Source organism: Phyllobates terribilis, unplaced genomic scaffold, assembly GCF_046119375.1.
Source record: "Phyllobates terribilis strain yellow unplaced genomic scaffold, ASM4611937v1 Scaffold_7__3_contigs__length_470593459, whole genome shotgun sequence".
Lineage (NCBI taxonomy): Eukaryota > Metazoa > Chordata > Amphibia > Anura > Dendrobatidae > Phyllobates > Phyllobates terribilis.
The window spans coordinates 136,272,508-136,296,120 of NW_027362767.1; the positions used below are offsets into that span (position 1 = coordinate 136,272,508).

Sequence of the window (23,613 nt, forward strand, 5' to 3'; positions counted from 1 at the left end):
AGAATATAACTACTATAGTACTGCCCCCTATGTACAAGAATATAACTACTATAATACTGCTCCCTATGTACAAGACTATAACTACTATAATACTGCCCCTATGTACAAGAATATAACTACTATAATACTGCCCCCTATGTACAAGAATATAACTACTATAATACTGCCCCTATGTACAAGAATATAACTACTATAATACTGCCCCTATGTACAAGAATATAACTACTATAATACTGCCCCTATGTACAAGAATATAACCACTATAATACTGCCCCCTATGTACAAGAATATAACTCCATAACTCCTATAATACTGCTCCTATGTACAAGAATATAACTCCATAACTCCTATAATACTGCTCCTATGTACAAGAATATAACTACTATAATACTGCTCCTATGTACAAGAATATCAATACTATAATACTGCCTTCTATGTACAAGAATATAACTACTATAATACTGCCCCCTATGTACAAGAATATAACTACTATAATACTGCCCCCTATGTACAAGAATATAACTACTATAATACTACTCCCACTGTATTTACACGAATATAACTGCTATAATACTGCCCCATATGTACAAAAATATAACTACTATAATACTGCCCCCTATGTAGAAAAATATAACTACTATAATACTGCTCCTATGTGCAAGAATATAACTACTATAATACTGCTCCTATGTACAAGAATATATCTACTATAATACTGCCCCTATGTACAAGAATATAACTACTATAATACTGCCCCCTATGTACAAGAATATAACTATTATAATACTGCTCCTATGTACTAGAATATAACTACTATAATACTGATCCCTGTGTACAAGAATATAACTACCATAATACTGCCCCCTATGTACAAGAATATAACTACTATAATACTGCCCCCTATGTACAAGAATATAACTACTATAATACTGATCCTATGTACAAGAATATAACTACTATAATACTGATCCTATGTACAAACATAAAACTATTATAATACTGTCTCTATGTACAAGAATATAACTACTATAATACAGCTCCTATGTACAAGAATATAACTACTATATAATACTGCCCCTATGCACAAGAATATAACTACTATAATACTGATCCCTGTGTACAAGAATATAACAACTATAATACTGATCCCTGTGTACAAGAATATAACTACTATAATACTGTCCCCTATGTACAAGAATATAACTACTATAATACTGCTCCTATGTACAAGAATATAACTACTATAATACTGCTCCTATGTACAAGAATATATCTACTATAATACTGCCCCTATGTACAAGAATATAACTACTATAATACTGCCCCCTATGTACAAGAATATAACTATTATAATACTGCTCCTATGTACAAGAATATATCTACTATAATACTGCTCCTATGTACAAGAATATCACTACTATAATACTGCCGTCTATGTACAAGAATATAACTACTATAATACTGCCCCCTATGTACAAGAATATAACAACTATAATACTGATCCCTGTGTACAAGAATATAACTACTATAATACTGTCCCCTATGTACAAGAATATAACTACTATAATACTGCTCCTATGTACAAGAATATAACTACTATAATACTGCTCCTATGTACAAGAATATATCTACTATAATACTGCCCCTATGTACAAGAATATAACTACTATAATACTGCCCCCTATGTACAAGAATATAACTATTATAATACTGCTCCTATGTACTAGAATATAACTACTATAATACTGATCCCTGTGTACAAGAATATAACTACCATAATACTGCCCCCTATGTACAAGAATATAACTACTATAATACTGCCCCCTATGTACAAGAATATAACTACTATAATACTGATCCTATGTACAAGAATATAACTACTATAATACTGATCCTATGTACAAAAATAAAACTATTATAATACTGTCTCTATGTACAAGAATATAACTACTATAATACAGCTCCTATGTACAAGAATATAACTATTATATAATACTGCCCCTATGCACAAGAATATAACTACTATAATACTGATCCCTGTGTACAAGAATATAACAACTATAATACTGATCCCTGTGTACAAGAATATAACTACTATAATACTGTCCCCTATGTACAAGAATATAACTACTATAATACTGCTCCTATGTACAAGAATATAACTACTATAATACTGCTCCTATGTACAAGAATATATCTACTATAATACTGCCCCTATGTACAAGAATATAACTACTATAATACTGCCCCCTATGTACAAGAATATAACTATTATAATACTGCTCCTATGTACAAGAATATATCTACTATAATACTGCTCCTATGTACAAGAATATCACTACTATAATACTGCCTTCTATGTACAAGAATATAACTACTATAATACTGCCCCCTATGTACAAGAATATAACAACTATAATACTGATCCCTGTGTACAAGAATATAACTACTATAATACTGTCCCCTATGTACAAGAATATAACTACTATAATACTGCTCCTATGTACAAGAATATAACTACTATAATACTGCTCCTATGTACAAGAATATATCTACTATAATACTGCCCCTATGTACAAGAATATAACTACTATAATACTGCCCCCTATGTACAAGAATATAACTATTATAATACTGCTCCTATGTACTAGAATATAACTACTATAATACTGATCCCTGTGTACAAGAATATAACTACCATAATACTGCCCCTATGTACAAGAATATAACTACTATAATACTGGCCCCTATGTACAAGAATATAACTACTATAATACTGCTGCTATGTATAAGAATATAACTACTATAATACTGTCTCTATGTACAAGAATATAACTACTATAATACTGCTCCTATGTACAAAAATATAACTACTATAGTACTGCCCCCTATGTACAAGAATATAACTACTATAATACTGGACACTATGTACAAGAATATAAGTATTACAATACTGCCCCAGTATGCAACAATATTATTACTATAATACTGCCTCCATGTATAAGAATATAACTACTATAATACTGCCCTTATATACAAGAATATAACTACTATAATACTGCTCCCAAGTACAAGAATATTACTATAATACTGCTCCCATGTACAAGAATATAACTACTATAATACTGCTCCTATGTACAAGAATATAACTACTATAATACTGCTCCTATGTACAAGAACATAACTACTATAATACTGCCCCCTATGTACAAGAATATAACTACTATAATACTGCCAATATGTACAAGAACATTACTATAATACTGCTCCCTATGTACAAGAATATAACTACTATAATACTGGCCCCTATGTACAAGAATATAACTACTAAAATACTGGCCCCTATGTACTAGAATATAACTACTATAATACTGCCCCTATATACAAGAATATAACTACTATAATACTGCTCCCATGTACAAGAATATAACTACTATAATACTGCTCCCATGTACAAGAATATAACTACTATAATACTGCTCCTATGTACAAGAATATAACTACTATAATACTGCTCCTATGTACAAGAACATAACTACTATAATACTGCCCCCTATGTACAAGAATATAACTACTATAATACTGCCCCTATGTACAAGAACATAACTACTATAATACTGCCCATATGTACAAGAATATAAAACTACTATAATACTGCCCCTATGTACAAGAATATAACTACTATAATACTGCCCCCTATGTACAAGAATATAACTACTATAATACTGCCGCTATGTAGAAGAATATAACTACTATAATATTGCCCCCCTATGTACAAGAATATAACTACTATAATATTGCCCCCTATGTACAAGAATATAACTACTATAATACTACTCCCACTGTATTTACACGAATATAACTGCTATAATACTGCCCCATATGTACAAAAATATAACTACTATAATACTGCCCCCTATGTAGAAAAATATAACTACTATAATACTGCTCCTATGTGCAAGAATATAACTACTATAATACTGCTCCTATGTACAAGAATATATCTACTATAATACTGCCCCTATGTACAAGAATATAACTACTATAATACTGCCCCCTATGTACAAGAATATAACTATTATAATACTGCTCCTATGTACTAGAATATAACTACTATAATACTGATCCCTGTGTACAAGAATATAACTACCATAATACTGCCCCCTATGTACAAGAATATAACTACTATAATACTGCCCCCTATGTACAAGAATATAACTACTATAATACTGATCCTATGTACAAGAATATAACTACTATAATACTGATCCTATGTACAAAAATAAAACTATTATAATACTGTCTCTATGTACAAGAATATAACTACTATAATACTGCTCCTATGTACAAGAATATAACTACTATATAATACTGCCCCTATGCACAAGAATATAACTACTATAATACTGATCCCTGTGTACAAGAATATAACAACTATAATACTGATCCCTGTGTACAAGAATATAACTACTATAATACTGCTCCTATGTACAAGAATATAACTACTATAATACTGCTCCTATGTACAAGAATATATCTACTATAATACTGCCCCTATGTACAAGAATATAACTACTATAATACTGCCCCCTATGTACAAGAATATAACTATTATAATACTGCTCCTATGTACTAGAATATAACTACTATAATACTGATCCCTGTGTACAAGAATATAACTACCATAATACTGCCCCTATGTACAAGAATATAACTACGATAATACTGGCCCCTATGTACAAGAATATAACTACTATAATACTGCTGCTATGTATAAGAATATAACTACTATAATACTGTCCCTATGTACAAGAATATAACTACTATAATACTGCTCCTATGTACAAAAATATAACTACTATAGTACTGCCCCCTATGTACAAGAATATAACTACTATAATACTGGACACTATGTACAAGAATATAAGTATTACAATACTGCCCCAGTATGCAACAATATTATTACTATAATACTGCCTCCATGTATAAGAATATAACTACTATAATACTGCCCCCCTATGTACAAGAATATAACTACTATAATACTGCTCCCTATGTACAAGAATATAACTACTATAATACTGGCCCCTATGTATAAGAATATAACTACTATAATTCTGGCCCCTATGTACTAGAATATAACTACTATAATACTGCCCTTATATACAAGAATATAACTACTATAATACTGCTCCCAAGTACAAGAATATAACTACTATAATACTGCTCCCATGTACAAGAATATAACTACTATAATACTGCTCCTATGTACAAGAATATAACTACTATAATACTGCTCCTATGTACAAGAACATAACTACTATAATACTGCCCCTATGTACAAGAATATAACTACTATAATACTGCTCATATGTACAAGAATATAACTACTATAATACTGCTCCCTATGTACAAGAATATAACTACTATAATACTGCCCCCTATGTACAAGAATATAACTACTATAACACTACTCCTATGTATTTACACGAATATAACTGCTATAATACTGCCCCCTATGTACAAGAATATAACTACTATAATACTGCCCCCTATGTAGAAAAATATAACTACTATAATACTGCCCCTATGTACAAGAATATAACTACTATAATACTGCCCCTATGTACTAGAATATAACTACTATTATTATTAATATTATTATTTATTATTATAGCGCCATTTATTCCATGGCGCTTTACATGTGATAGGGATATACATAACAAAAGCATTTACATAATCTTAACAAAACGAGTCAGCGACTGGTACAGGAGGAGCGAGGACCCTGCCCGCGAGGGCTCACATTCTAGAAGGGATGGGTGAGGATACATTAGGTGAGGGTAGAGCTGGTCATGCAGCGGTGTAGTGGAGTGAGGATTACTGCAGGTTGTAGGCTTGTCGGAAGAGGTAGGTCTTCAGGTTTCTTTTGAAGGTTTCCACGGTCGGCGAGAGTCTGATGTGTTGGGGTAGAGAGTTCCAGAGTAGGGGGGATGCACGGGAGAAATCTTGTATGCGATTGTGGGAGGAGGAGATAAGAGGGGAGTAGAGAAGGAGATCTTGTGAGGATCGGAGGTTGCGTGCAGGTAAGTACCGGGAGACTAGGTCACAGATGTATGTAGGAGACAAGTTGTGGATGGCTTTGTATGCCATGGTTATAGTTTTGAACTGAATTCTCTGGGCAATGGGGAGCCAGTGAAGAGATTGACAGAGAGTAGAGGCCGGGGAATAGCGGGGGGACAAGTTGATTAGTCGGGCAGCAGAGTTTAGGATAGATTGGAGAGGCGCAAGAGTGTTGGAAGGGAGGCCACAGAGCAGGAGGTTGCAGTAGTCGAGGCGGGATATGATGAGGGCATGCACTAGTGTTTTTGCAGAGTTTTTGCTGAGGAATGAACGGATCCGGGAGATGTTTTTGAGTTGGAGGCGGCAGGAAGTGGAAAGGGCTTTAATATGTGGTTTGAAGGAGAGATCAGAGTCCAGGGTTACTCCAAGGCAGCGAGCTTGTGGGACTGGGGAGAGTGAACAGCCATTGACGTTGATGGCTAGGTCAGATGGGGGATGTGAATGAGAGGGTGGAAAGATGATGAACTCTGTTTTATCCATGTTGAGTTTTAGAAATCTGTCAGAGAAGAAGGATGAGATGGCGGTCAGACATTGTGGGATTTTGGTTAGTAGGGAGGAGATATCAGGTCCAGAGAGGTAGATCTGTGTGTCATCAGCATAGAGGTGATACTGAAAGCCGTGAGACTCTATGAGCTGTCCCAGGCCAAAGGTGTAGATGGAGAAGAGCAGAGGTCCTAGAACTGAACCTTGGGGGACACCGACAGATAGGGGGCAAGATGAGGAGGTGGTGTGTGAGTGGGAGACGCTGAATGTCCTGTCTGTTAAGTATGAGGAGATCCAAGATAGAGCCAAGTCCGTGATGTCAAGAGATGAGAGAATCTGTAGTAAGAGGGAATGGTCCACTGTGTCAAAGGCAGATGACAGGTCCAGAAGGAGGAGAATGGAGTAGTGTCGCTTGGATTTGGCATTTAGTAGGTCGTTGGTGACTTTGGTCAGGGCAGTTTCAGTCGAGTGATGCGGTCGGAAGCCAGATTGCAGGCGGTCGAAGAGGGAGCAGAAGGAGAGGTGGGAGGACAGTTCAAGGTGGACATGTTGTTCTAGTAGTTTTGAGGCAAAGGGGAGGAGTGATATGGGGCGGTAGCTAGTCAGAGAGGAAGGGTCAAGGGAGGGCTTTTTGAGGATGGGTGTGATTGCGGCATGTTTGAAACACGAGGGGAAGACACCGGTTGTTAGTAACAGATTGAAGAGGTGGGTTAGGGTTGGGATGAAGACTGTGGTAAGGTTAGTGATGAGGTGGGATGGGATTGGGTCAAGTTCGCAGGTGGTGAGGTGTGATTTGGAGAGTAAAGAGGAGACTTGACCTTCTGTAATGGTGGAGAAGTGGGGTTTGGAGGAGGAGGGTTGAGTAGATATGAGGAGGGGTTGTGTGGACTTTAGGCAAAAGTTTTGTCTGATGGTGTCAATCTTCTGTTTGAAGAATGAGGCAAAGTCATCGGCTGAGATGAGAGAAGAGGGAGGAGGTGCTGGGGGACGAAGGAGAGAGTTGAAAGTGTTAAATAGCTGTTTAGGGTTGTGAGACAGGGAGGATATGAGAGATGAGAAGTAGGTTTTTTTTGCTGTAGTGAGTGCGGACTTTAAATTAGTGAGGGATTGCTTGAATGCGATGAAGTGTTCGATGGAGTGAGACCTTTTCCATCTCCGCTCCGCAACCCTGGAGGCCCGGCGTAGTTCTTTAGTAAGTTTAGTGTGCCAGGGTTGCCTGTTGAATGTGCGAGATGTGGTGTGTGTGAGAGGGGCGATCGAGTCTAGAGCTGAAGCTATTGTGGTGTTATATGAGGCAGCAACAACGTCTGCATCGTGTAAGGAATTTATGTCTGTAAGAGGGAGGAGGGATTCAGAGAGTGAGTGTAGGTCAAGGTGTTTGAGATTTCTGCGAGGGTATGTAAGTTTGTGGAGTGGGGATTGTTACGCTGGAGAGGAGAGGGTAGAGAATGTGAGGAGGTTATGGTCAGAGAGAGGGAGTGGTGAGTTAGAGAGGTTAGATAGGGAACAGAGGCGGGTGAAGATGAGGTCCATTGTGTGGCCATCTTTGTAGGTGGGTGTGGAAGACCATTGAGTGAGTCCAAAGGAGGAAGTGAGAGATAGGAACTTAGAGACAGACGAGTGGGAAGTGTCAATGGGGATGTTGAAGTCACCCATTATGATAGTGGGGATGTCAGTGGAGAGGAAGTGAAGCAGCCAGGTGGTGAAGTGGTCTAAGAAGGTGGTGGCTTGCCCTGGGGGTCGGTAAACGACGGCTAGTTGGAGGGGGAATAGATGCGCACACAGTGCACCTCAAAAGAGGGGAGTGTAACGGAGGGTGGCAGTGGGATTTGGGTGAAAGCGCAGTGTTCTGATAGGAGAAAACCTACGCCTCCACCATGTTTGCCGTTGGGGCGGGGGGTGTGGGAAAGGTGGAATCTGCCATATGAAAGTGCAGCTGGGGAGGCTGTGTCAGAGGGGGTGAGCCAGGTTTCAGTGATGGCGAGGAAGGAAAGTTTGTTTGTAATGAAAAGATGGTGGATGAAGGAAAGTTTGTTGCAGACAGAGCGAGCGTTCCATAGAGCTCCTGTTAGAGCAACTAAGGGAGTGGGGATTAGTTGGATGGGTATGAGGTTAGAAGGGTTGCGACAGTTTGTGGAAGGTCGTGGATAGGAGGAAGAAGTAACTGTGGGGATATGGCGAGGAGGACCAGGATTTGGAGAGATATCTCCAGCAGTGAGGAGGAGCGGAGAAAGTGTTAGCAGGTGGGAGCAAGAGAGAACATGAGGTGGCAGTCTGTGTTTGGAGATCCAGGATTGAATGTTGAGGAATAATTTGGAGGAGGAGGTGAGGTGAATGGGGAGGATAGAGGGAGAGATGAAGAGTTTATTACTAGGTGTAGGGATATACTATACTATACTATATACTATATATATAATACTATAATACTGCTCCTACGTACAAGAATATAACTACTATAATACTGCCCCCTATGTACAAGAATATAACTACTATAATACTGCCCCTATGTACTAGAATATAACTACTATAATACTGCCCCCTATGTACAAGAATATAACTACTATAATACTGCTCCTACGTACAAGAATATAACTACTATAATACTGCCCCCTATGTACAAGAATATAACTACTATAATACAGCCCCCTATGTAGAAAAATATAACTACTATAATACTGCTCCTGTGTACCCGAATATAACTACTATAATACTGCCCCTATGTACAAGAATATAACTAATATAATACTGCCCCTATGTACTAGAATATAACTACTATAATACTGCCCTCCTATGTACAAGAATATAACTACTATAATACTGCTCCCTATGTACAAGAATATAACTACTATAATACTGCTCCCTATGTACAAGAATATAACTACTATAATACTGGCCCCTATGTACTAGAATATAACTACTATAATACTGCTCCTATGTACAAGAATATAACTACTATAATACTGCTCCTATGTACAAGAATATAACTACTATAATACTGCCCCTATGTACAAGAATATAACTACTATAATACTGCCCCTATGTACTAGAATATAACTACTATAATACTGCTCCTATGTACAAGAATATAACTACTATAATACTGCCCCTATGTACTAGAATATAACTACTATAATACTGCTCCTACGTACAAGAATATAACTACTATAATACTGCTCCTATGTACAAGAATATAAATACTATAATACTGCCCCTATGTACAAGAATATAACTAATATAATACTGCCCCTATGTACAAGAATATAACTACTATAATACTGCTCATATGTACAAGAATATAACTACTATAATACTGCTCCCTATGTACAAGAATATAACTACTATAATACTGCCCCCTATGTACAAGAATATAACTACTATAATACTACTCCTATGTATTTACACGAATATAACTGCTATAATACTGCCCCCTATGTACAAGAATATAACTACTATAATACTGCCCCCTATGTAGAAAAATATAACTACTATAATACTGCTCCTGTGTACCTGAATATAACTACTATAATACTGCCCCTATGTACAAGAATATAACTACTATAATACTGCCCCTATGTACTAGAATATAACTACTATAATACTGCTCCTACGTACAAGAATATAACTACTATAATACTGCCTCCTATGTACAAGAATATAACTACTATAATACTGCCCCCTATGTACAAGAATATAACTACTATAATACTGCTCCTATGTACAAGAATATAATTACTATAATACTGCTCCTGTGTACCCGAATATAACTACTATAATACTGCCCCTATGTACAAGAATATAACTACTATAATACTGCCCCTATGTACTAGAATATAACTACTATAATACTGCCCTCTATGTACAAGAATATAACTACTATAATACTGCCCCCTATGTACAAGAATATAACTACTATAATACTGCCCTCTATGTACAAGAATATAACTACTATAATACTGCCCTCTATGTACAGAATATAACTACTATAATACTGCCCCCTATGTACAAGAATATAACTACTATAATACTGCCCTCTATGTACAAGAATATAACTACTATAATACTGCCCCTATGTACAAGAATATAACTACTATAATACTGCCCCTATCTACAAGAATGTAACTACTATAATACTGCTCCTATGTACAAGACTATAACTACTATAATACTGCCCCTATGTACAAGAATATAACTACTATAATACTGCCCCTATCTACAAGAATATAACTACTATAATACTGCTCCTATGTACAAGAATATAACTACTATAATACTGCCCTTATGTACAAGAATATAACTACTATAATACTGCCCCTATGTACAAGAATATAACTACTATAATACTGCCCCTATGTACTAAAATATAACTACTATAATACTGCCCCTATGTACTAAAATATAACTACTATAATACTGCTCCTACGTACAAGAATATAACTACTATAATACTGCCCCATATGTACAAGAATATAACTACTATAATACTGCTCCTATGTACAAGAATATAACTACTATAATACTGGCCCCTATGTACAAGAATATAACTACTATAATACTGGCCCCTATGTACTAGAATATAACTACTATAATACTGCTCCTATGTACAAGAATATAACTACTATAATACTGCCCTTATGTACAAGAATATAACTACTATAATACTGCCCCTATGTACTAGAATATAACTACTATAATACTGCTCCTATGTACAAGAATATAACTACTATAATACTGCCCCTATGTACAAGAATATAACTACTATAATACTGCCCCTATGTACTAGAATATAACTACTATAATACTGCTCCTACGTACAAGAATATAACTACTATAATACTGCTCCTATGTACAAGAATATAACTACTATAATACTGCCCCTATGTACAAGAATATAACTAATATAATACTGCCCCTATGTACAAGAATATAACTACTATAATACTGCTCATATGTACAAGAATATAACTACTATAATACTGCTCCCTATGTACAAGAATATAACTACTATAATACTGCCCCCTATGTACAAGAATATAACTACTATACTACTCCTATGTATTTACACGAATATAACTGCTATAATACTGCCCCCTATGTACAAGAATATAACTACTATAATACTGCCCCCTATGTAGAAAAATATAACTACTATAATACTGCTCCTGTGTACCTGAATATAACTACTATAATACTGCCCCTATGTACAAGAATATAACTACTATAATACTGCCCCTATGTACTAGAATATAACTACTATAATACTGCTCCTACGTACTAGAATATAACTACTATAATACTGCCTCCTACGTACAAGAATATAACTACTATAATACTGCCCCCTATGTACAAGAATATAACTACTATAATACTGCTCCTACGTACTAGAATATAACTACTATAATACTGCCTCCTACGTACAAGAATATAACTACTATAATACTGCCCCCTATGTACAAGAATATAACTACTATAATACTTCTCCTATGTACAAGAATATAACTACTATAATACTGCTCCTGTGTACCCGAATATAACTACTATAATACTGCCCCCTATGTACAAGAATATAACTACTATAATACTGCCCCTATGTACTAGAATATAACTACTATAATACTGCCCTCTATGTACAAGAATATAACTACTATAATACTGCCCCCTATGTACAAGAATATAACTACTATAATGCTGCCCTCTATGTACAAGAATATAACTACTATAATACTGCCCCTATGTACAAGAATATAACTACTATAATACTGCCCCTATGTACAAGAATATAACTACTATAATACTGCCCCTATGTACAAGAATATAACTACTATAATACTGCCCCTATGTACAAGAATATAACTACTATAATACTGCCCCTATGTACAAGAATATAACTACTATAATACTGCCCCTATCTACAAGAATGTAACTACTATAATACTGCTCCTATGTACAAGACTATAACTACTATAATACTGCCCCTATGTACAAGAATATAACTACTATAATACTGCCCCTATCTACAAGAATATAACTACTATAATACTGCCCCTATGTACAAGAATATAACTACTATAATACTGCCCCTATCTACAAGAATGTAACTACTATAATACTGCCCCTATCTACAAGAATATAACTACTATAATACTGCTCATATGTACAAGAATATAACTACTATAATACTGCTCCCTATGTACAAGAATATAACTACTATAATACTGCCCCCTATGTACAAGAATATAACTACTATACTACTCTTATGTATTTACACGAATATAACTGCTATAATACTGCCCCCTATGTACAAGAATATAACTACTATAATACTGCCCCCTATGTAGAAAAATATAACTACTATAATACTGCTCCTGTGTACCTGAATATAACTACTATAATACTGCCCCTATGTACAAGAATATAACTACTATAATACTGCCCCTATGTACTAGAATATAACTACTATAATACTGCTCCTACGTACTAGAATATAACTACTATAATACTGCCTCCTACGTACAAGAATATAACTACTATAATACTGCCCCCTATGTACAAGAATATAACTACTATAATACTGCTCCTATGTACAAGAATATAACTACTATAATACTGCTCCTGTGTACCCGAATATAACTACTATAATACTGCCCCCTATGTACAAGAATATAACTACTATAATACTGCCCCTATGTACTAGAATATAACTACTATAATACTGCCCTCTATGTACAAGAATATAACTACTATAATACTGCCCCCTATGTACAAGAATATAACTACTATAATGCTGCCCTCTATGTACAAGAATATAACTATTATAATACTGCCCTCTATGTACAGAATATAACTACTATAATACTGCCCCCTATGTACAAGAATATAACTACTATAATACTGCCCTCTATGTACAAGAATATAACTACTATAATACTGCCCCTATGTACAAGAATATAACTACTATAATACTGCCCCTATGTACAAGAATATAACTACTATAATACTGCCCCTATGTACAAGAATATAACTACTATAATACTGCCCCTATGTACAAGAATATAACTACTATAATACTGCCCCTATGTACAAGAATATAACTACTATAATACTGCCCCTATCTACAAGAATGTAACTACTATAATACTGCTCCTATGTACAAGACTATAACTACTATAATACTGCCCCTATGTACAAGAATATAACTACTATAATACTGCCCCTATCTACAAGAATATAACTACTATAATACTGCCCCTATGTACAAGAATATAACTACTATAATACTGCCCCTATCTACAAGAATGTAACTACTATAATACTGCCCCTATCTACAAGAATATAACTACTATAATACTGCTCCTATGTACAAGAATATAACTACTATAATACTGCCCCTATGTACAAGAATATAACTACTATAATACTGCCCCTATGTACAAGAATATAACTACTATAATACTGCCCCCTATGTACAAGAATATAACTACTATAATACTGCTCCTATGTACAAGAATATAACTACTATAATACTGCTCCTGTGTACTCGAATATAACTACTATAATACTGCCCCTATGTACAAGAATATAACTACTATAATACTGCCCCTATGTACTAGAATATAACTACTATAATACTGCCCTCTATGTACAAGAATATAACTACTATAATACTGCTCCTATGTACAAGAATATATCTACTATAATACTGCCCCCTATGTACAAGAATATAACTACTATAATACTGCCCCAATATGCAACAATATTATTACTATAATACTGCCCTCTATGTACAAGAATATAACTACTATAATACTGCTCCTATGTACAAGAATATATCTACTATAATACTGCCCCCTATGTACAAGAATATAACTACTATAATACTGCCCCAATATGCAACAATATTATTACTATAATACTGCCCTCTATGTACAAGAATATAACTACTATAATACTGCTCCTATGTACAAGAATATATCTACTATAATACTGCCCCCTATGTACAAGAATATAACTACTATAATACTGCCCCAATATGCAACAATATTATTACTATAATACTGCCTCTATGTATAAGAATATAAGCACTATAATAATATACAATAATGACATCAGGATTCTGTCTCCAAAGTAAAAATGGCGCAGCTCCATGAGTTTAGGTGGTGTCTCTGTGTATTGTTGGCACTCGATAGCCTCCTCTTCTCGTCTCACCTGTGGGAGCTGCCACCATTACATAATCTGTCAGGTGTAACCCCAGCGTCCGAGCAGGTAGAGAACAGCGCCACCTACATTACACGGCGTGTTGTAGCGGTACAGGTGGTCATACAGGAGGGAGATATATATATAATATATATGCGTGTATATATATATATGGATATGGGTGATCTATACTAATCATAGGGTAAGGGGATCGTCATCTGTAACCTCACCCAGCAGGGTAAGCCTGTACACTGTGACCGGAGCCTCGTACATTGTGACATTGCTGGTGGTATGATGGCAGTATGATGATGTGCCCATGCCGTTGTTGGTACATACAACGTGACACTCACCTGTGGGTGAGGGATGCCCGGGTTTATCCTGAGGGTCTCGCCTCTTTCCTGTAATCCTCCGGCATGGACGGGGGACCCTCCCTCCTGTACGGTGAGTGCCGCTGTGCGCTAACCTGCTATTGTCAGCCGCTGAAAACGCTCGTTAACGGTGGATGCCACATCCTATGGTTACCATAGCGACATCACACCATTTAATGCCCGGGGAGGGCGGTGGTCCTGTGGTTGTAAGACGAAGGTGGGAGGGGGGAACCTCCAGATGTTCAAATGAAAGGCTGAGGAAGACGGAGCGACTATGGGGCGGCGATGACGAGGGGAGATCCCACCTATTGTGTGTGTGCGAGAGATGACAGCTGCGCCCTACCCCTCCCCACTAACATGTACTGGGAGCAATGCTCTGCAGGTCTACAGAGATACCTGCGGGGTAATAATCTGCATGATATATCACTATGTATCTGTCAGGAGGTGGAGGAGCGATGTTCTGCAGAGAAGTCAGTGGTGTAATAATCTGCAGATTATATAATTATCTGTCAGGAGGTGGAGGAGCGATATTCTGCACAGAGGTCAATGGTGTAATAGTCTGCAGATTATATAATTATCTGTCAGGAGGTGGAGGAGTGATGTTCTGCAGAGAGGTCAGTGGTGTAATAATCTGCAGGATATATCACTGTGTATCTGTCAGGAGGTGGAGGAGCGATGCTCTGCAGAGAGGTCAGTGGTGTAATAATCTGCAGGCTATATCACTATGTATCTGTCAGGAGGTGGAGGAGCGATGTTCTGCAGAGAGGTCAGTGGTGTAATAATCTGCAGGCTATATCACTATGTAGGAGGTGGAGGAGCGATGCTCTGCGGCTCTGTTGCCGGGGGTCACATTTTCCTGGTTATTGCCCGCAGGTGTGGAAAGTAAATACTGAATATTTTATGAGCAGGCCGGTGACGTCACGCGGATAAACCCGGGCGGCACCTGGTGACCATGGTAACCGCATAGACAGGTAGATAACAGCTGCAGGTATGGAGCCGCCCCCAGCGCTGCACACGGGAAGATCTGTGAAACTGCCTGAAAGACAAACTGCCGTGTCCGTAGCAACCAATCACAGCGTCTCTTTCATTATTCAAGGGCAGAATGTGTCATGAAAGCTGGGCTGTGATTGGTTGCTATGGATAACAGAGACAGTGCTCTTTCAGGTAGTCTCATGAATCTGTCCCTGTGGTGAGTGGATGATAGAGATCCATGGATGAGGCCCCAGGACGGCCCGGGGGTGATATAACGTGGTGCGCTGAGAGATAGGGGTTGGCTATAATAGCCAAATCTGGGACTCTTGCCGGGGATATATTCCCCTTTACTCGACGAGTTCCCCTTTTAATAGCGGATTTGTGACATTTGTCAGAGGGGATGTGGTCGTTCTCACATCTCGGGGCACTTCCCAATGTTCTGTACATACGGAAGACATGTATGTCACACAGGAAGCCGCCTGGGGGGAGGTGTGACAGATTAGCACAACAGGCTTTGTGTGCAGAGCAGTCTGGTAATTATGGGGGACGGCAGGAAATCACCCCAATTACAGTTCTCTCTTGCCCACCAGAGATCATTTCTCTGCCCAGTATCCTGGTTCCAGAATCATGATATCGGCAGCACGTCCTGGTTACTCCGGGTGATGTGCTGGCGAGAACCATGATTTGTGTTCTGGGTTAAATCATTTTATGCGCACACACACTGCATGTTACACACACTGCATGTCACACACACTGCATGTTACCATACCTCCCAACTTTTGAAGAAGAGAAAGAGGGACAGCTCATGTGGAGCACATAGCGCGCCGTGGCAAATTTTGGCCATGCCCATGGACACACCCCAATCCACGCCCATTTACCATTTCTTTCTCACCTGGCAGGAGGAGTTGTTAGAGGGGCGCTGGTAAAGAGGGACATTCAGCAGACAGCCGTCATCCCCATTCCTGGTATGCATGGCCCCCTCAGACCCAATCCTGGAACCCATGGCCCCCTCAGACCCAATCCTGGTATGCATGTGTGGCACCCCTGAGGGTTCAGTCGCCACAGAGGTACTGCACCTCACCCAGAGGTGTGGCATCTCCTCTCAGGTAAGGATGGGGTGCTGCCCGGGACCCTAACACCTGCACCCAACACTACACTACTCCAGACCAGCTGGAAGGGCACTGCTTTCTGCTGGCCCCGTCCCTGGCTGGAGTGGGGGGAACCAAAGTGAGGGGGAACCATGTAGTGGGTGTAAGTGGAGGACGCAGACCAGGGGAGCACTTGAAGAAGATACATATATATATATATATATATATATATATATATATATATAGGGAAGGCATCTTTTTAGGAGTGGAACGGAGAGAGAGTGAGAGGACGCGAGGAGCGGAGGCTCTTCAGGAGCTCTGCTCGGGAGGCACTCTTGGCCTGTCATGCCCAAGACTGAGAGAAGAGTGGGAGCAGGAGAAAGGCTCCAGGAACTAAAGGGATCCCAGGGGGTACGGTGAGTGCAGGACGGCACCCGTACGCCCGAATCTGCCAGGCGGCAGAGGGATCAGGCCGCAAGAAGAGAACCGGTCCCTGGACTAGCCGAGTTACTTTAAGTCTCAGCTAGAAAACCGGAGGCTTCTGCACTTTCAAGGTGCAGTTGCCACATCCGCACCTAAGCCGCCGAAAAGGGCACCAAGTAAGGTCCGGGAACTCCAAGTTGCCCAGAGGGATCCCAAGGTACCTGATCGGGACTTTGTGTGGCGGGGCACAGGGCAGGAGGGAGAGACTCAGCGCGGGAAGTCGGCTAAGAAAGGAACATACAGAAAGGGGTCCCGCTAAGTGCTCTTGAGATACTTGAGGGAGTGCTGAACCCCTGCCTGGTAAACGCAGCGCGACGTGGGAGGCTGTCACCTGTACAGTCAACCTGAGGAACTTGATAACTGTGAGTAAACTCGGACGACTGCACCCCACTGTCCCTGTCAGTTATTGCTGCTACGTTACCGCTCCTACACTACAACGCCCAGCATCACCATCTGCACCTACACTGCCCTGGAGCTGAGCTCTGCCTGTGGAGAGCCGCACCAACCCAGCTGCCCTAACATCTGCTCCAGAGGTCTGCAGCAGCGCTGGTACTCATTACCAGGAACCACAGGTGGCGTCACGAGACAAAACCATTTATCATCCCTTCAAGCAACAACCCCCTTTTAAGAGTGACCCCAGGGCACGGGCCTGGGAGCTGACCGCCGTGACATCCCAAGAAGGTAAAGGCCCGGGTACCGAGTCCCCCATATCCCCCTGCCCAAGTCACATGGACCCCTCATCCCCAACCCTGGTATTGTGACATGCAGAAGTAGTGTTGTTGCAGAGTGTGACATGCAGAAGTAGCGCTGTTGCTTTAAAAGCATTCAGTAACTATTAGAAGTAACACAAGCACAGGAGACAGGAAATGTTGTGCTCCAGAAGCACCCAGCAACTAGAGGGGTTAACACAGTCACAGGAGAAGGTGAGTGTTTTAGCAGAGCCCCAGGGGGATTGTGGGGAAGTTGTTTACTGTCTGGCTGGAGCAGAAGAGAAAGGTGGTGTGTGTGTTCTGTATCTCACAGAAGCGCCCCTGCAAGTGAAAAGGATTCAAGTCAGGAGTGAAGCTAAGCACGTGTCAGGTAGAGTTCCTGAACTAGCAGTGCAGAGTATTGTCAGGCAGAAAGATAAGGACAGGAAGAAATGGTGTCACAGGGATCATCCCCCTCAGCAAACCCTCCCCCCTCCTCCATCTCACTGTGCTGTAAAGAATGCTGTGCTCATTAATGTGCCTTTATATTAGAACTGTGCCGTCCTGTACTACTGGGAAGACTGTGAACTGCTGTGCTGGAAAGGAAACTGTACTGTTTGTCACTGGAGCCTGTTGCTCATAAGACTTAACTTGCACTGGCTGTGCGGCTTCTTATTAAATGCTACTGTGCTACCGTTTATGAGGACTCTTGTCAACTGTGTCTGGTCAGAAAGTGAAACAACCTACGTGTCTGCTCCTGAGGGTCAATACCCCTGTGTGCCTGAGAGAAACTGCAGCACATGGTCTATGGTCGCCCTGAGTAACGGTTCCCCCAGGATTCCAAAGAATTCATGTAACCTGTCTCACCTAGCAGCGTGCGTGTAACATTGGTGGCCCGTATGGGGATTCCTGTGCGGGAATTAGCGTGTAGAGGGAGAAGAGGAAAAGTGTCTGGAAAAACACAGCAGCACAGCACCTCAGCTCAACTCTGCTACACCAGTTAAAGGGGACCAGCCCTAAAGAAAAACTCACTAGCTGCAATGGATGTGGAAATACAAATGGACAGAATTAGTGAGCTGCTTCTTCAGGTAACCTGTGAAGAATTGAGAACAGTAGCAGAACATATAAAGATGTCAGAAGAACAGATTTCTAAAGCACACAACCGCAGGCAACTGTTAGCTGCCATTAATGCAAAAATGGATGAGCTGGGGGAGAAAGAAGCTGAAGACGTCATGGGGACGTTCCTCCAGCAGCTTACACAGTTTCAAACCAGGTTGAAGTTGGTGGATGGAGGGGCGACACCAATTACCAATAGCGGGAATCTCCGTCCACAGACTGAATTACAGGAATTGAAAGAACAATTCAAAGCCCTAACAACAGCCCTGCGGGAATCTCAGTGCCTGATAGGAGCTGCAGCCTATGGTTGCCCTGAGTAACGGTTCCCCCAGGATTCCAAAGAATTCATGTAACCTGTCTCGCCCCTATCTGAACCTAGCGGCGTGCGTATAACAGTATGCATGGCCCCCTCATCCCCATTCCTGGTTTGCATGGCCCCCTCAGACCCAATCCTGGTATGCATGGCACCCTTCATCCCCAATCCTGGTATGCATGGCACCCTTCATCCCCAATCCTGGTATGCATGGCTCCCTCATCCCCATTCCTGATATGCATGGCCCCTTCAGACCCAATCCTGGTATGCATGGCCCCCTCAGACCCAATCCTGGTATGCATGGCCCCCTAATCTCCGGTCCTGATATACATGGCCCCCCATCACTGCACACATTAAAAAAATAAACAATGCGGGGATATTCACTCCTCTCCACGCCAGGACTATGGGCGTGGAGAGGAGTGAATAGTTCTCCTTAATAGCACACACAGCAGCGGCCACGCTCCTGCTGCGGCTCCGCGATCCTCTGTGCCCGCTACTAATGAGAATGTCTATTCACTCTTCTCCACGCCCATGGGAGTGGAGAAGAGTGAATATTCATTCTCTCTAATAGCGGGCACACAGGATCGCGGAGCAGCAGCAGGAAGCCAGCAGCTGTGACTACCAGGTGTGCACTATTATGGAGAATGAATATTCACTGCTCTCCACTCCCATGGGCGTGGAGAGGAGTGAATATTCATTTTCACCTGCGCCCGCTGCTCCACCGCCGCAACCCTCCCCACCACCCTCCACAGCCGGGAGAACAGCTGAGCTGTGACGGTACGTGGTACTGAGCCCTCAAAGCGGGACCGTTCCACTGAAAACGGGACGGTTGGGAGCTATGAATTATTACACACAGACACGTGCGCACACACACACACTGCATGTTACACACAGACACGTGCGCACGCACACTGCATGTTACACACAGACACGTGCGCGCGCACACTGCATGTTACACATAGACACGTGCTCTCGCACACTGCATGTTACACACAGACACGTGCGCGCGCACACTGCATGTTACACACAGACAGATGTGCACACACACTGCATGTAAGGCCACGGACCCACTATCAGTATTCGGTCAGTATTTTTTCTCAGGAGTGGGAGCCAAAACCAGGTGAGGAATAATCAGAGAAAAGGTACAATAGAAACAAGTCATCAATTCTGCATTTATCACCCACTCCTGGTTTTGGCTCCCACTCCTGAGAAAAAATACTGACCGAATACTGACCAAATACTGATAGTGGGGCCATGGCCTTACACACACACACATGTGCGCACACACACTGCATGTTACACACAGACACGTGCGCACACACTGCATGTTACACACAGACACGTGCGCACACACTGCATGTTACACACAGACACGTGCACACACACTGCATGTTACGCACAGACACGTGCACACACTGCATGTTACGCACAGAAACGTGCACACACACTGCATGTTACACACAGACACGTGCACACACTGCATGTTACAGACACGTGCGCACACTGCATGTTACACACAGACTCACGTGCACACACTGCATGTTACAGACACTTGCACACACACTACATGTTACACACAGACTCACGTGCACACACTGCATGTTACACACAGACACGTGCACACACACTGCATGTTACACACAGACACGTGCACACACTGCATGTTACACACAGACTCACGTGCACACACTGCATGTTACACACAGACTCACGTGCACACACTGCATGTTACACACAGACACGTGCACACACTGCATGTTACACAGACACACGCGCGCACACACAGCATGTTACACACAGACACGTGCGCACACACAGCATGTTACACACAGACACGTGCGCACACACAGCATGTTACACACAGACACGTGCGCACACAGCATGTTACACACAGACACGTGCACACACACTGCATGTCACACACAGACACGTGCACACACAGCATGTTACACACAGACTCACGTGCGCGCACACTGCATGTTACACACAAACACACATGCGCACACACACTGCATGTTACACACAGACACGTGCACACACTGCATATTACACACAGACACGTGCACACACTGCATGTTACACACAGACACGTGCGCACACAGCATGTTACAGACTCACGTGCGCGCACACTGCATGTTACACACAAACTCACGTGCGCACACACACTGCATGTTACACACAGACACGTGCACACACTGCATCTTACACACAGACACGTGCGCACACACAGCATGTTACACACAGACACGTGCGCACACACAGCATGTTACACACAGACACGTGTGCACACACAGCATGTTACACAGACACGTGCGCGCACACAGCATGTTACACACAGACACGTGCGCGCACACTGCATGTTACACACAGTCACATGCACGCACACTGCATGTTACACACAGACACGTGCGCGCACACTGCATGTTACACACAGACACGTGCGCGCACACTGCATGTTACACACAGACACGTGCACACACAGCATGTTACACACAGACTCACGTGCGCGCACACTGCATGTTACACACAAACTCACGTGCGCACACACTGCATGTTACACACAGACACGTGCACACACACTGCATGTTACACACAGACACGTGCACACACAGCATGTTACACACACTCACGTGCGCGCACACTGCATGTTACACACAAACTCACGTGCGCACACACACTGCATGTTACACACAGACACGTGCACACACTGCATGTTACACACAGAGACGTGCACACACTGCATGTTACACACAGACACGTGCACACACTGCATGTTACACACAGACACGTGCGCACACACAGCATGTTACACACAGACACGTGCGCACACACAGCATGTTACACAGACACGTGCGCGCACACAGCATGTTACACACAGACACGTGCGCGCACACTGCATGTTACACACAGACACGTGCGCGCACACTGCATGTTACACACAGACACGTGCGCGCACACTGCATGTTACACACAGACGCGTGCGCGCACACTGCATGTTACATGCAGACGCGTGCGCGCACACTGCATGTTACACGCAGACAAGTGCGCGCACACTGCATGTTACACGCAGACACGTGCGCGCGCACTGCATGTTACACAGACACGTGCGCGCACACTGCATGTTACACACAGACACGTGCGCGCACACTGCATGTTACACACAGACACGTGCGCGCACACTGCATGTTACACGCATACACATGCGAGCACACCGCATGTTACACGTAGACACGTGCGCGCACACTGCATGTTACACACCGACACGTGCGCGCACACTGCATGTTACACACAGACACGTGCGCACACACTGCATGTTACACACAGACACGTGCGCGCACACTGCATGTTACACACAGACACGTGCGCGCACACCGCATGTTACACACAGACACGTGCGCGCACACTGCATGTTACACACAGACACGTGCGCGCACACTGCATGTTACACACAGACACGTGAGCACACACTGCATGTTACACACAGACACGTTAGCACACACTGCATGTTACACACAGACACGTGCGCACATACTGCATGTTACACACAGACACGTGCGCACACACTGCATGTAAGGCCACGGTCCCACTATTAGTGTTTGGTCAGTATTCGGTCAGTATTTTTTCTCAGGAGTGGGAGCCAAAACCAGGTGAGGAACAATCAGAGAAAAGGTATAATAGAAACAAGTCACCAATTCTGCATTTATCACCCACTCCTGGTTTTGGCTCCCACTCCTGAGAAAAAATACTGACCGAATACTGACCAAATACTGATAGTGGGGCCATGGCCTTAC

General features: G+C 41.4%; 1 protein-coding gene across 3 annotated transcripts in view; it reads right to left on the minus strand.

Moving 5' to 3' along the window:
* SEMA4A (semaphorin 4A) overlaps positions 1-15,481 on the minus strand; it is an 83,519-nt gene extending 68,038 nt beyond the window's left edge. For 2 of the 3 annotated variants that reach the window (XM_073639243.1, XM_073639240.1), the window contains exon 1: positions 15,144-15,481. The gene's annotated coding sequence lies outside the window, so the exon portion shown is untranslated. The remainder of the gene's footprint in view (positions 1-15,143) is intronic. The other variant, XM_073639237.1, reaches the window with a different exon arrangement.
* Between the last annotated feature and the right edge of the window lie 8,132 nt (positions 15,482-23,613).